This window comes from Cyprinus carpio, chromosome B22 (assembly GCF_018340385.1).
Source record: "Cyprinus carpio isolate SPL01 chromosome B22, ASM1834038v1, whole genome shotgun sequence".
Taxonomy (NCBI): Eukaryota; Metazoa; Chordata; class Actinopteri; order Cypriniformes; family Cyprinidae; genus Cyprinus; species Cyprinus carpio.
Genome location: NC_056618.1, coordinates 1,903,940 through 1,919,997, shown reverse-complemented (window position 1 = coordinate 1,919,997; position 16,058 = coordinate 1,903,940). Strand labels below are relative to the sequence as shown.

The 16,058-nt window shown below is 37.9% G+C and overlaps 1 pseudogene; it reads right to left on the bottom strand.

The window, feature by feature from the left end:
* The window catches only part of LOC109062242, a 995,865-nt pseudogene that overhangs the window by 435,892 nt on the left and 543,915 nt on the right, over window positions 1-16,058 (bottom strand).

The window sequence follows — 16,058 nt, the reverse complement described above, 5'->3', positions numbered from 1 at the left end:
AAAAAAATGTGTTTTCAGCAAGGATTTGAATTCAGCTAGTGTGGAGGCTGATTTAACATGTAGTGGTAGGGTGTTCCACAGCTTAGGGCCGACTACTGCAAAAGCCCGATCACCTCTTCGTTTTAAGCGAGATCGTGGAACAGCCAAGAGATGATGATTTTTAAGCGAGATCGTGGAACAGCCAAGAGGAATGCTAACTAAGTCGGACAGGACTAGAAATCATGTTTATAATGGGCTTTATGTTTCGTCACAGTATGTTAAGGGGCGTAACATTTCCATCACCTCTTGAGGTCTTCGGCCAATTCCGAAGCACTGGATAGCTGGCCAATCAGAGCACACCTCGCTTTTTCAGAGAGATGAGCTTTGTAAAAATCGACGCGTTTCAGTAAGGCGTGGCATAGAGGAGAAACAATAATGTACAGTATGTGGAAAATAATTAATAATATAATTTGAACCCTAAACAGCATAAACACATTTCATTACACCAAAATACACAAATAATGTTCTTTTTAGCATCATCATATGACCCCTTTAACAAATACGTTATTTATTAGCCATTCTCCATTAGCCAAGAATAAACAGTGGGAAAATGGGTACATTACAGTTTTTTTTTTTTTTTAATGTCACATTGTCAATGAACAACCTCATTTCTGTAGTTTATTTTTGTGATATAAGAAAAAATGAAATGTATAAGTTGCATACATTATTATTTTTTTGTGTGTAATGTATTTGTTAATGAGCCTGAGTACTTTATGTACATTTTGTATTTTTGTTTTGCATATTCATATGTGTAAATAAAAGAGAAGTAATTATGTACATTATTTTTTTTGTGTTTTTTTTTTTTTTCACAAAACATTGGAGACCACTCTGTAAGATGGACCACTGGCAGACAGAAGAGAAACACCAGGGTCTGGATTGTGGCACACCATCACTGTTGGCGTTCACTTTTCAGAAGATCCGCAGCACAGTCAGGGTCTCCCTGCTCAGAACAAAACCATTAAACACCTGTCCAGCGCTGGCACATTCAGCTTTATCCTGCAGTACAGGGTCTAGTCTGATTTAGGGAAAGAAGGAAAAGAGAAACAGTTTAGAGCAATGACAATGTAATTAGTAGAAGAAATAATAAGATACTTTCATTAACTACTAATACCACATTTGGGGAAAAAACTACTAGTCATATTTAAAACCTTAGCTAAAGGGATCGTTCACCCAAAAATTAAAATTCCAAACCTGGAGCAACTGAAGGGTGAGTAAATTATAACAGAATTTTTCATTTTTGGCTGAACTATCCTTTAAGTAAAAGTATTATCTTGCATACTTTAATATACTTCAGGTATTGAGAGTAAAAGTAAAGGTATACAGTATTGTTCTGAAAAATCAGGATGGTTTTACATTAATATTACTACTGCACTGATGTGTATGTTTGCATTTTACTTCTGAATATGTTCACAGTTATTAAAGTTGCCTACTTCATATGCTGTTGGGTAGTTTAATCTACAACAATGCATCATATTGTAAAAGATCCATATTTTTAGTGTTGCTGTCTGTGAGAAAAAAAAAAAAAAAAAAAAGAAAACGTAGTACTTCATATTTGTACGAGTATGCTTAATGAATATATTTCCTTCCAGTCCACCTCTGATTATTTTGAAAATGAAAGTATCAATATTTATGTCAAAAATATTAACACATTTTTGCTAACTATATGGAAAGACTGCATCTGAAGGACTGTACAATGCTCTTTTTTTATTCAGTTTTGTTTTTTGCTCACCTGTCTACATATGATCACCATGGTCAAGACAATAAACTATATAAAATCGCACTTTAGTAAGATATCAGTCAGCATTTGAACTGCCATGTGTGTATTTTTGTAGTTTTTTCATATGTATCATTACATTATTGAAGTAAAACGAGCAGAAAAACAAGCAGTTCTGGCTCCACATATCCTGACAGGATTGTTCTCTCTCGTTAGGAAATCCTGCGAAGGCGGAGCATCCTTCATGCACTTACGAGGGCCCTTCGTGCACTTCGGAGGCCTGACTTTCGAATTGTGCACACACTCAACTTTGGGACACAGCTGTAGGGTTAGATTTAAAAAAAAAAAAAAAAAAAAAAAAAGATGTTTAAGGGCAGAGGGCAGACACATTCTTCTTGGGTAGCACCAATGTTAAGGTGCATTATCGCCACCTACTGTATTGGAGTGTGGACCAGAGTTTACTCTTTCATAATGTATCGCCACCTACTAGAAAAGATGTAAACATGATAAACAATAATTTAACAAATAAAATATGTCAAATGCTGCTTACCAATTCGCCTACTTATACTATGCCCTAAAGGTATGTAGCTACTCTTTTTGTGAATTTCCTACAGTATTGGAGAGAAATGAAGAGGTACCTTGATCCGCTAGTCGTGTGTGGCATCAAAGTACCAAGAGAGCTTTCGAGGGCAGCGGCAAGCAGTTTTTTAACCTTTAAAACTTTGTTTTGACTATCCATAAATATAATTTCGGACAGTCACAATTGTAATTCAAGATATCTTTATTGCAGTTATGACCTGTTTTAATTGGAATTAAGATATCTACAATGTGATTATGACTAGTCATAATACACATTTCAGATATCTACAATGCTATTACGACTTGTCATAATCCCATTGCCTATTGTATTTTCAGATATCTTCAATTGAGTTTTGACTAGTCGTAATTCCAATTCAAGATATCTTTAAATATGATTTGACTAGTCAAAATACAATTTAAGATCTTTTTAAAGATATACAAAATACATTTGTAGATATCTGCAATTAATTTATGACAAGTCAAATTATAGTTGTAGATATCTTGAATTGGAATTTTGACGTGTCGGGGGGTGAAAGAGAACAAACTTGGTATGTCTGGGAAGTGCCCCGGAGGGTGATTTATTTACACAAACACTGATCACACGTGCTCTGGGAACTGGTGCAGGCTTCCACGCTGTGCTCGTGGGGTGCAGTGCTGTGGTGAATGTCGCTCTCCAGGGGGCGTCGTCGGAATCTGGGAAGGAGCAGACAAAACAAAGACATTCGTTAATGTCTCCTGGAGCTTTGGTGCAACTCGCCTCGGAAGCCTCGTTCTCTGGCTTTTGTAGCCAGGGGGGTTGAGCTCCAGGTGCGCCACTCATCACGCACAGGGCGTCCCGTAATTGTAATTGTGATCAGTGTGGGGGTGGCGTGATCAGGGTGGCCCTGATCTGGAACCGGGATACTCGCCACACTAGTCAAAACTCATTTAAAGATATCTGCAATTTTAATTAGGCTTGTTGGTTTATAAATTATCCCAATCAGATTTTTGACTAGGAAGAAACTATATTTGGAGATATCTGCATTTAGTTTTGTGACGTAACTGCAATGTAGATATCTGGAATTAACAATTTGACAAGTCAAAATATGTTTTTATAGATATCTACAAATTTGCATGCAAATACAACTTTGTTGAACACTTTATTTAACCAATCCTAGCTTGGAAATTGTTGTCATACGCAATTTTGTCTTAGAGCACTATAAAGCCCCTTTCACACTGCACGTTGGACCCGGAAAATTGCCGGAACATTGCTAGGTCTCCTTCTGTGTGAATGCAAACACGTCCCGGGATTGATTCCGGGATTGATCCCGGGTCCGGGACCTAGTAACATTGCGGGTTCAGTCCCGGAACGAGCGCTGTGTGAACATAAGCCAGAACTAAAGCCGTAAAGGGGTGTGTCGTAGTGATGACGCACGTTATCGCGCGACTCTTTTACCGGGTGTTTTGAAGGGGGTTTTCAATGTTCAATGTTCTCGCGACGAAAAAAATATGTGCAAACTGTAATGAAGCAGAGATCAGTTAGTTCCTCACTTTCCGTGCTGAAGCAGAGATCGTTCACCAGCTTAAGAGAAAGTTAACGTGCCTAGCGTTTTAGACTCGCATATTACACATCACATCCTGATGTCACGTGTCTTAACGGGACCTTTACGGACATATTCCGGGTAATCACTGGCAGTGTGAAAGGGGCAAAATCTAGTGACCAGGACACATTACCCCTGTATTTTCTGGAATCGCAGTGTGAAAGGGGCTTCATAAAGGTCCTGCATCTCTTTTGGTGATTTTAAACTGTTTTATACAGAAGTAATTCAAAAGTATGTGAGCATGTAGAGCATGTGTAAAAATGGTAGGCTATACAGAGAGGACTTTAATAGGCTTTTATCCTGTTTTATATCGTAATGTTGAGATGTGTGTGCTGTGGATTAAATTTTGTTAGCCTTTATTTACAAATGAACAAATGTATAAGCCTCATGTCAGCCATTACAACATTTGATATAATGTTAAAAGAATCAGAGTGTCTATTTACACTAAACGCAAATAGCCCGCCTTGTTTACACTATCCGCCACCACCGTGTGATTGGGATAGTCAACACTGAAAAACGACACCAAACAGCGTCACCAAGTGTAAATAGCAAATATAGCTAAGAAAATATGCTATTTGCACTTAGTGTAAATATAATCTAATTGCTTTTTACACTTAGTGCAATAGCCGCTGCCTAAAATAATACACTGGCGCTCATCACTGAATCAGCAAAATATCATCATCATGGGTCTCTTGCTATAATTCAATACAATATGTTTCCTGTTTCCTACACAGTGTAATGTAACCTACTAATAAATGTCATCAGTGCCAGATAAACTTTATAAGTTTTATTATAAACTTTATTACATTTTGCATTGTGCTTTGAAAAAAAGAAGCGGGTAGCCTAGATTTATGCTTTCACTTTGAATAGAAATCTTATACAGTACAGTTTGTCGATCTAAAATGTTAACAGCTGTCAACCATGGCTGCGTTCCAGTCCGTTTTCTTATGCCCTTCACTCTCAAACTTCCCTCTGTATCTTTACTCGCATGTACATCATAACATTGGATGAGTGACCACTACTGGCGGAACCCTTGGAATGGGCTGAACTGGAACGTCCTAAGCCCTTGGCGGAACCCTTGGAATGATATGGAGCTGGTTTATTGTATATGTTTTCCCCTTATGAATTTATTTGGTGCAGTATTCTATATGTACTGGTACATCTCAATAAATTAGAATGTCGTGGAAAAGTTCATTTATTTCAGTAAAACTCAAATTGAGAAACGTGTATTAAATAAATTCAGTGCACACAGACTGAAGTAATTTAAGTCTTTGGTTCTTTTAATTGTGATGAATTTGCCTCACATTTAACAAAAACTCACCAATCAGAATATGGTGACATGCCAATCAGCCGATGAACTCAAAACACCTGCAAAGTTTTCCTAAGCCTTCAAGATGGTCTCTCAGTTTGGTTCACTAGGCTACACAATCATGCTGCTGCTGCAAACTGATGATCTGACAGTTGTCCAGAAGACAATCATTGACACCCTTCACAAGGAGGGTAAGACACAAACATTCATTGCCAAATAAAGCTGGCTGTTCACAGAGTGCTGTATCCAAGCATGTTAACAGAAAGTTTAGTGGAAGGCAAAAAAAAGTGTGGAAGAAAAAGATACACAACCATACCGCAGGCTTATGAGGATTGTCAAGCAAAATCGATTCAAGAATTTGATGTGAACTTCACAAGGAAAGGACTGGAGGCTGGGGTCAAAGGCATCAAGAGCCACCACACACAGACATGTCAAGGAATTTGATGAACCACAGACAACGTCAGAGGCATCGTACCTGGGCAAGGAGAAGAACTGGACTGTTGCCCAGTGGTCCAAAGTCCTCTTTCAGATGAGAGCAAGTTTTGTATTTCATTTGGAAACCAAGGTCCTAGAGCCTGGAGGAAGGGTGGAGAGAAGCTCATAGCCCAAGCTGCTTGAAGTTCAGTGTTAAGTTTCCACAGTCTGTGATGATTTGGGGTTGCAATGTCATCTGCTGGTGTTGGTCCAATGTGTTTTTTTTTTGAAAAACCAAAGTCACTGCACCCATTTACCAAGAAAGTAGAAAGTTGGAGCACTTCAAGCTTCCTTCTGCTGACCAGCTTTTTGAAGATGCCGATTTCATTTTTCAGCAGGATTTGGCACCTGTCCACACTGCCAAAAGCACCAAAAGTTGGTTAAATGACCATGGTGTTAGTGTGCTTGACTGGCCAGCAAAACTCACCAGACCTGAACCCCAGAGAGAATCTATGGGGTATTGTCAAGAGTAAGATGAGAAACAAGAGATCCAAAAAAAAATGCAGGTGAGCTGAAGACCACTGTCAAAGAAACCTGGGCTTCCATACCACCTCAGCAGTGCCACAAACTGATCACCTCCATGCCACGCAGAACCGAGGCAGTAATTAAAGCAAAAAGGAGCCCCCTACCAAGTATTGAGTACATGTACAGTAAATGAACATCCTTTCCAGAAGGCCAACAATTCAACAAAATGTTTACTAATTTTTTTAATTTTTTTTTTAATGGTCTTATGAAGTTTTCTAATTTGTTGAGATGTGAATTGGTGGGTTTTTGTTAAATGTGAGACATAATCATCACCATTAAAAGAACCAAAGACTTAAACTACTTCAGTCTGTGTGCAATGAATTTAATACACAAGTTTCACAATTTGAGTTGAATTACAGAAAAAATTAACTTTTCCACGACATTCTAATTTACTGAGATGCACCTGTCCAGTAGATTGAGACTGATCCAGTAGGTGGCACTAATGAGCTACAGAAACTATGTTGCTTTTTTAAAATAATTTTTTTCATTCCAGCCCTGAAACTAAATTACACTGACAGTTCTGAGATTTAAAGAAAGTCCCACACAAAAATCAATTCCCTTACCTGTGTATATATATATATTTAAAAAAAAAATCATTATGAGGAAATTGATTAATCATTAAAAACACTGGGCTTTAATCTATAAGGCTATATTTTTGTAGTCTAAATTGAATTGGTCTGGCTAAAGGGAAGATCAAACACATGATTCATTTGAGAGGGTGTAAGAAATTAGCTCTTTTTGAGAGGTAATTGAATCTGAAGATTTAAAATAAACCTGAATTAGAGCTGATTCCAAATTTGATTAGTTTCCACTTTATCAACTGTTTGTCCAGTGAGATGTTAACATCAGTATATCTTACCAATTTGAATATTTGTACTATCCCTGGCCACGGGTTAATACATACTTGTGATAATTTATAAGATACGAGCTTGGTAGCAAGATCTGGGCAAAGTTTAACCTTTAAAATTCACCACACAAAACCATGATTCTTATAATGAAAACAATTGTTTATTTGAGCTAGTCTATAGATTACATGGATCTAAAACTAATGAAAAACACACACACACACACACACACACACACACACACACACACACACACACACACACACACACCACACACACACACACACACACTCACACACATACAGTTCTGAAGATGAGAGTTAACAGAGTTCTGAGGAATTCCCAAAATTCTAGTACTTGTTGCTAGTTCTTAGATTGCACCACGAAAATCACAAAAGCAGATATTTGGCTTATCTTTAATTGCTAAAGGTCAATTCAGCACCAGTTTTCCAGCTACAGTAGTAAGGAGACATTGTTACTTGCGTTTGAGTTGAGTTTTCCTCATTGGCTCATCTCCAGCCGAGGGGGAATCACCATGTTGCTGATTGGTAATTCGGCTGACGTCTTTAGGGAAAGCCCTCCTGGTGATTGGTTGGTTGCCTTGTTACAGAGAAGCTTCAAAAGTCCGTCTGAGTTTCTTTGTTTGCAAGACTTCAAAGATTCCTGGCAGTCACAAAGTTTCAACGGAGTGTTTGAGTTCTAGATGACCCGATCGCTTGATGTTTGTTGCAGCATGTGGGAGCAAAAGTGTGAGAGCAAAAAAAGAGCTAGGATCTGCTCCAACATTGGGGTTTTGAACAAGCAGCATAAGACCGTCCCACAATGTGATCCTCCAATCAGCTTATTGCAAGGTGGGGCCACGCCTAGTACCACTGTTCTTTGTGCAAACACTAACATAATGTTCAATCTATCACGTGGGGAAATATCTTTGAAGGTTTTGTTAACTTCTATAAAGTGTTGTGACGTTTGTATGATATCGAATATCAAGATTTCATTCACATCAACATTTTGAAAAATAAAACAAAGCTTTCGTTCAACCTCAGATATCAGGTATCTGGCCTACACGCTAATAAATTTTATCTAATAAAAGGGGTTTATAAAACATTAATTAAACTCCATCGATTACATAAAACACACTGAGCATATATACGATGTAACACATTATTTGGGAGTATAGTTGCCCTTTGTACTTCGTCTATATGAGTTTGCGTGTTTCTTTGTCTGTGAATGGAGAAACGCGTGTTTTTCTGGAATGTAGAGAAAGAGGGTCAAGAAAGTCACACGTAGGTCTGCTGATCTTCCCGCTCAGACGTTGTCACAGTAAATGTATCCGCTTGTGTTTATCAGATTATTAATTTAAGCGTTAAGTGGTCATGGGTACCACGGGCCATATGTTGCTTGAGTTAAATGTTATCACTGTTCCTTAGATCCTTTGTTTTTGCAGTCTTGGAGATTTTTTGCTAAATCACTTGAATGCATGAAGCCGGGTCAGCAGGGGACAATCAACCATTTGCTGGCATGGTTCTAAACAAAAGGCTTTTTCTTCTTCTTTTGATGGGATTATGTCTTATCACTGCTTTCGACATCTCTTGAGAGTAGGACAGGAACTGCTTGAAGACAATTGGGCACCTTGGATACCCATTGATCAGTTTTACGACCGCAGCTGGCTGAGTAGGAGAACTTTTAGTTGTCTTTGGAATGTAGCGCTTCAACAGCTAAATTACAGCTTGGTGATTTCAAGGGTTTATTCGTGTCTGTTCACAGAGATCCTACAAGGGTATGATGATGATGTCTGTTCCGCTCTTTCCTGTTCACCTTTTCTGGATGTGATGTCATACACCACAATAAAAGCTGTAGCCACGCCCACCAGAACAGAGATGCCCAATCGAGTCACAGCTTCAGGAAGATGACAACAGAATGTACAATCTGAGGAAATAAAAGAACAACATAAAAACAGATTTGTACATTTCGAAAGTTCACAAACTCACAACACTGGATGTTCCCAAGTCAGGCTGGTCATAGTCTCACGTGACCAGACCTTCAGACTGATGGCAGAATGTCTGGGAACCTTGGCTGCTTAAAATGACTACTCTGGTAGGTCCCTTCAGGGTGTCTTAGAGTGGTGAGGTTTCTAAGTCACAACTTCTCTTCTCCATCTACTGTACATGTCATCTTAAGGATCTTTCATTCAGAAGCATGGCTTTTCCTATCATTGCTATGCTGATGACACTCAGCTCTTCTTTTCATTATAACCAGATGATCCAACCCAGCACTTCATCACAACTTCTGTATACAGCTGGGTTCGTCAAACATAACTCCTAACAGGACAGCCAGGAACCTTGGAGTTGTGATGAATGATCAGCTGAGCTTCACAGACCATATTGCTACAATGATTCGGTCCTGCAGATTTGCCTTTATACAACATTAGGAAGATTAGACCCTTCCTAACAGAGCAGAGACCGCAACATCTCCTTGTCCAAGCTCTTGTTCTCTACAGACTGGATCTATTGTAATGCTCTGTTGGCATGTCTTCCTGCATGTACTATCAAGCCTCTGCAACTGATTCAGAAATGCAGTAGCAAGAGTTGTCTTCAATGAACCAAAGAAAGCTCACGTCACACCTCTATTCATCAGCTTGCACTCGCTGCCAATGGCTGCTCACATCAAATTCCAGGTACTGATGCTTGTCTGAAAGACAGCCACTGGTGCTGCACCAATATACAGTGCCCTCCATAAGTATTGGAACAGTAAAGACAAAGTTGCTTTCTCTGCTGTGGAGTCAAGACTTTTGCAAATATGATTAAAATATGAATATGCGACAAAACTACAGAATGTCATATTTTATTATTAGGTCTTTCGACACGTACATGTTTTACCAAATAAAAAGGACAGCACTTTTAGAGTTCATCCCACTATTTGATGTGAGTGTAAGTATTGGAACAGTTGAATTTAAGGCAGATGTAAAAGAATAAAAGCTAGTATTTAGTTGCATGCAATCAGAGCAGTGAGTCTGCAACCCATAGACATTACCAGACACTTGGTCTTATGCTTTGAAATGCTTTTCCCAGCCTTTTAATGCAGCCAATTCCAACTGTTGCTTGTTTTGGGGGAGTTTCTGTCTTTAGTCTCCTCTTCAGCTGGTGAAATTAATGTTCAATCAGATTTAAATCTGGAGATTGTTTTGGGCAATCTAAGACTTTACATTTCTTTGCCCTGATAAAGTCATTGACTGAACTGGCAGGGTGTTCAGGGTGAGTTTGGTGGCATTTTCTTGAATATTGGTAGCCAAGATGATTTTGTACCCTTCCAAATTCATTCTGCTACTGCCATCATACATTAAGTCATCATTCAGTCTGTCATCAACTACTGTTGTATTTCTCAGCTGATCAGTGCTGATAAAAGTGCTGATCTTCTTAGCTTAAAACATCTTTTTGTTGAATCACTCAATAATAAAATGTGACATTCTGTAGTTTTGTCTCATATTCTTTTAAACATATTTACAGATTACTTGAATCACCCTCACAGACCATTTCCTGGACTGTACCCAGCTGGTGGAACAACCTGCCTATCTCAATCTGAGCAGCTGAGTCTAACCCATTTTCAAAAAACAAGACACAAAAAAACAAAACAAGAAAAAGACATCTTTTTCACCATCACCTGACCTATTCTATTCTATTCTATTCTATTCTATTCTATTCTATTCTATTCTATTCTATTCTATTCGTTTTGGTCTAATTTATAAAAAAAAAAACCACAGCTTGCTATGTGCAGTGTGCTAGACTATCTGAGACTTGTCACAGCACTTGTATATTGTTGCTCTCTCGTTGGTCTGATTGCTTCTACTTTGTAAGTCACTTTGGGTAAAAGCATCTGCTAAATGACTAAATGTAATGGAAAATGGCAAAGAACCACCCAAGAGGCCATATGACTGACAGGTAAAGCAACCAATCAAGTTTAGCTGGTGGTGTTGTCATAATAATAGACCGGTGTGTACAACTCTTAAATGCATTTCAAGGAGTATTTGCCACAAACTTTCTTCTTCCATGAGGGGTTTTGGTGCCACAGCATCTTTTTTTCCAGGCTGGCGGATCGCAGACTTATAAGTGCATTACCGCCACCTATCTCTCAAATGGACCCTTGACACCCTATCTACAATTTCAATTAGGAGTGTCAATTTGAGAGATAGGTGGCGGTAATGCACTTATAAGTCTGCGATCCGCCGTAAAGTAAGAAGAAGAAACGTCACGTGTCGGGCCGGCTGTTGAGAACATGCTCAGGACAGTTCGGACATTGTGGTGAAAATCAGAGGTAAAAAAATATATAAATACTGTTCAGTTTCTTGCACAGACTGATCGTTTTGTGTCTTTACACATCAATGTATTGTCACAAGCTGCGGGTTTTAATTAGGGTTTTGTTTGTGTATGTTTTTTTTTTTTACTCTCAAAGCCTTGATTCCCATTAATTTCCATTATAAGACTGACAGACAGCAGCGTTGTGAGTTAAAAGAATGTCTTTACGATCACATCAAATGGTAGACATTTCCGACATGTACTCCAGCTTCTCATCAGCACCAGGCGCGAGTCAAACCAGGCGCGAGTCGAACTATCACTAACCTATTTCTGGTCCTGTGTATATATAGATCTTGTTTTTACTATGTTCCTTGTCTAGTATTTTCCTTTCATGGATGTTAAGTCAGCATACTTGGTTCTTCTCCATGGTTTCCCTTATTCCCCTGTTTTGGTTTATCTTGGTTATTGTTATAATTAAAATATTAAGCTGCACTTGGATCCTGCTCTCTCGTGTCTCTGAATTTACTCGGTGTAACAGCATCCCACTCCCCACACCACATTTTTATATTTCAAAGGATCTGTACTTGTACAATGACAGTAAAGTTGAGTCTTCTAATTAAAATATGTCAATAAATATATCAAATCTGTACAATATAATAGAGTGAGTTGTAATACTCTACTCACCATTCACAGTAACACTGAATCTGTGTGTATCCTCTGATTTGTTGTTGTTGTTCTTATCTTCATTTTATAAAGTGTAGAGTCTGTGGTTCTGGTGTTTGTGATGATCAGAGATCCAGTCTGATGATCCAGCTTCAGTCTGTCTCTGAATCTCCCATCAGGACCATCAAATATCTTACTGGTCTTTGCCCTAATTTTAACTATAAGAATCTTGTTAGTTCCGAATTTCCAGTCGATCTTATCATCTGTCTGTATTTCAGTGACATTAATCTGTAGAGTGACTGAATCTCCCCCCTTCACGAACACTGACTTCACTGTGTCTGTATCACCAAACACACCTGATGAACAAACACAAACAGTCTCTCAGTCACATATATTTTAATTGTGTGTGTATGTATAAACAAACTTGCCTTATTAACAAAAACATTCTGTCTTTCAGTTATATTAGAAAGACAGAAACAGAAGTGTGGAAAATATAAGACTGGGTGCAAAAAATAGATACTTGAATTCACAATTCTTCATATGTTTTACATTTTAATTTTTGGTATTGTGTTATGAGTTAGTAAATAGCACAGTGGAAATCATTTTTTTATTATTTATTTATGGTGGAACTGAAGTTAATTAGAACTCCAAACGATTAACATGCAGCTGTAAAAGACAATAAATATGTCTCTAACTTACCAACCAGGTGCCAACAGCACAAACAGCAAAAAGCAAATGTGTGAAACATTTTCAGTTCAGGGGTCTGAAATAGTTTCAGTCAAGTTTGAAAACCTACGAGTGCCTGCAGTAAAGATGTGTATAGCAAAAAACATAGACAATGTTAACAATTTGCTAACTTCCGCCCGACTGAATTAGACCACACCCCATGCCTTCAACCACAAGTTCTCTGTACAAACCCTGCCCCCAAAACTTGTCAGCCAACACAAACACACAAAATTATTGACAGGTATGAGTGCCTTTTCTGATTAAAAACTACTGCAATTCCTTTTTTTACTGTTTACAGCTTGTTACTGAGGTCATTTGACAAGTATGTACTGTACATTATATTTGTAAATCCAAAGAAAACAATAAAACAAAACTCCTTTACACAACACAACACTTATTTTGCATTCACACTAATGAAAACACAGTTCTTAGTAATAAAATTTAAAATAAAATAAAAAAAGACAGCATTTATGGTTGTAATCACTACTTGCTGGCATTTATGTCTTTCTATAGCCGCAATAAATCAACCAATCAGTGTTTGAGCTTTAGCCCCACCCACTTTGAGCTGCCCTGCCCACTTGGAGCTGTTTCTGACCTACGTACTGATATCTGTTTTGATGCTGTGAAAATATTTTGATGTTAAGTTGAGGTATTGGGTGCTCTTGATGGGGGTTGTTGGGCTGTGGAGATTGAGATCGTGACACTGTGGAAAATGATGAACTAAATTCCTACTTAGGATGGTATGATCTCTGTTTTAAAAAACAGATAATGTAAAAACCAGCGATCATTGGAGACAGGTAGAAATGGTGGAGAGGATCATAAAATCACAAACGAAACATCCAAAGTTATGTGGAAGTTTTGTCATGTGGACTTTTTGAACATGCATGACTCAAGACTCAAGAAGAGATCACAAATCCACATCAACTGTGACATTTGTGACACCACTGTTCAAAGTTAAATTATATACCACTCGGTACTCGGTTGCCCCCTCATTTAGAATAAAGTAATTTTATATTTAGGCAGATGAACTGGATGAATCAATGCACTCTTGAAGAAGAGATTTTTGTTTGTTTGCGAATTCTAATATCAATACAGCAAGATTAAAACAATGGCACAGCCCAAAGAAAAAAAGTTACTGTTGCAAAACTAGACTACAGCTTCAACACACTACACACATGCTCATTCAGCCGAGACACAGAGACAGAAGTAGATGTCGATTTTTTCTACATGACTTTACTACAGACCACAACGCTCTCAGATAATCTTTTTAAAACCCAGAGCTGCTGGAAGAAAATGTTTAAAGAAAATAGACTTGTTCTTTTCTGTCTGTGCTTTTGTCATCTGGTTGGTAAGTTATACACATTTTTTAGTTTGTTTGTTTGTTACGGTAGCAGAGTTAGTACAGGTCAATATAACACCGTTTAAATCAGTCAGAAGATTTGATCTTGCTTTTAATCCCAGATATAACTACAAGATATAGTCTGGGGTCAGTTTTATTCCACATTATGCAGTATTTATAATTATAATTATTCGAGTTGTTTTTCACTGTGATGTTACTGTGGGTCCGTGTTTTAGGGTTCACTGTACTTGCACTGATGTGTGACTGGGGTGAAAACATTAGTAGGCTTTTTGGGTCAGTGGTGTGGAGTAGGATGGTGTTGTTTCACTGTGAAGACTGGTCTGTCGTGGACAGTGAAACAAAATCTGAATAATTATAATTATTAAATACTGAATAATGGTGAATAAACTTGAAACCAGACTATCCTATTTACGTGTAGCGTATATAGTGGGATAATAGCCAGATCAAATGTCCCTGTCTCGCCCCACTGAATCTTACTAAACGGTGTTATATTGACCCTCGTTACTAACTGCTACCGGGTAAACAAAACAACAAACATAAATAAATGTGTCTCAAACTGTACCAACGCAATGACAAAAAGAAAGTACAGACAAGAACAAGTTGTATTCTCTTTAAAACATTTTTCTTCGCAGCCAGCCTTGGAGTTTAAAAAACATTTTTCTGGAAGAAGCGTTGTGGTTTCTGTAGTAAAGTCAGTAGGAAAAATCGTCCTCTACTTTCTGTCTCTGTGTCTCTGCTGAGTGAGCATGTGTGTAGCGTGTTGAAGTGTAGTCTAGTTGTGCAACAGTATACTTTTTTTTGTTTTTCTTTGGGCTGTGCTAAAGAAAAAAAAAAAAAAAAAAAAATTGGCTTTTAACCATGCGGTATCTGATGTTAGCATTCACAAACAAACCAAAATCTCTTCTTCAAGAATGCATTGATTCATCCAGTTTACATCTGCCTAAATTATAAAATCCTTTATTGCCCGAACTGAGGGTGAACCGGTGCTAGTGGTATATAATTGTAACTTTTTGAAGGGGTACATTACACATCAGATCCTAGGTACTCGAAATTGGCACCGGTGATGTGGATCTGGGAATCTCTTCTTGTGTCTTGAGTCATGCCTGTTCAAAACGTCCACCTGACTTTGGATGTTTTGTTTGTTGATTTTATGATCCGATCCCCCATTTTTACCTGTCCCCAAATGTTCACATCTCTGTTGCTAGTTTTTTACAATTGTCTGGTTTGTAAAAACAAAAAAAGAGATCATACCAAGACCTGAGGAGGAATTCATTTCACGATTTCTACAAGCTATTAGGGTCATACATAGTAATTTTTCGATACATGGTAGATTCTGACTATTTGAAAGAGTTTTCAATACAAATATTTTTCACAGCATCATAAAACAGAGATCAGTCCATAGATCAGAAACAGCTCAAGGTGGGCAGAGCAGACTCAAAGTAGGGGTAGCTACAGCTCAAAAACCCTGATTGGTTTGAGTTATTGCGGCAATAAGAAAGACGTACTGCCAGCAAGTAGTGATTGAAACCTAATGCCTTATTGTCCTTTTTTCATTTTATTTTAAATGTAATTTCTAAGATCTGTGTGTTTTTAGGTGTGAATGCAACAATAAAAGTTGTGTTGTGTTAAGGATTTTGTTTTAATTGTTTTCGTTGGATTTACAACTATAATGTAGCAGTAAATACTTAGTCAAAGGAACTAACAAGCTGTAAACAGTAAAAAGGAATTTCATCGTTAGTTTTTAATCGAGAAAGGATATCCAGATCTGTCCCAATAGTTTTGTGTGTCTTGTGTTGGCTGAACAGTTTTTTAGGGAGGGCAGGGTTTGTACAGAGCCACTTGGCAATGGGGTTTGGTCTAATTCAGTCAGGACGGAAGTAAGCAAATTGTTTTAACATTGTCTGTGGTTTTTGCTATACAACATCTTTACTGCAGGGTTTTCAACTTGACTGAAA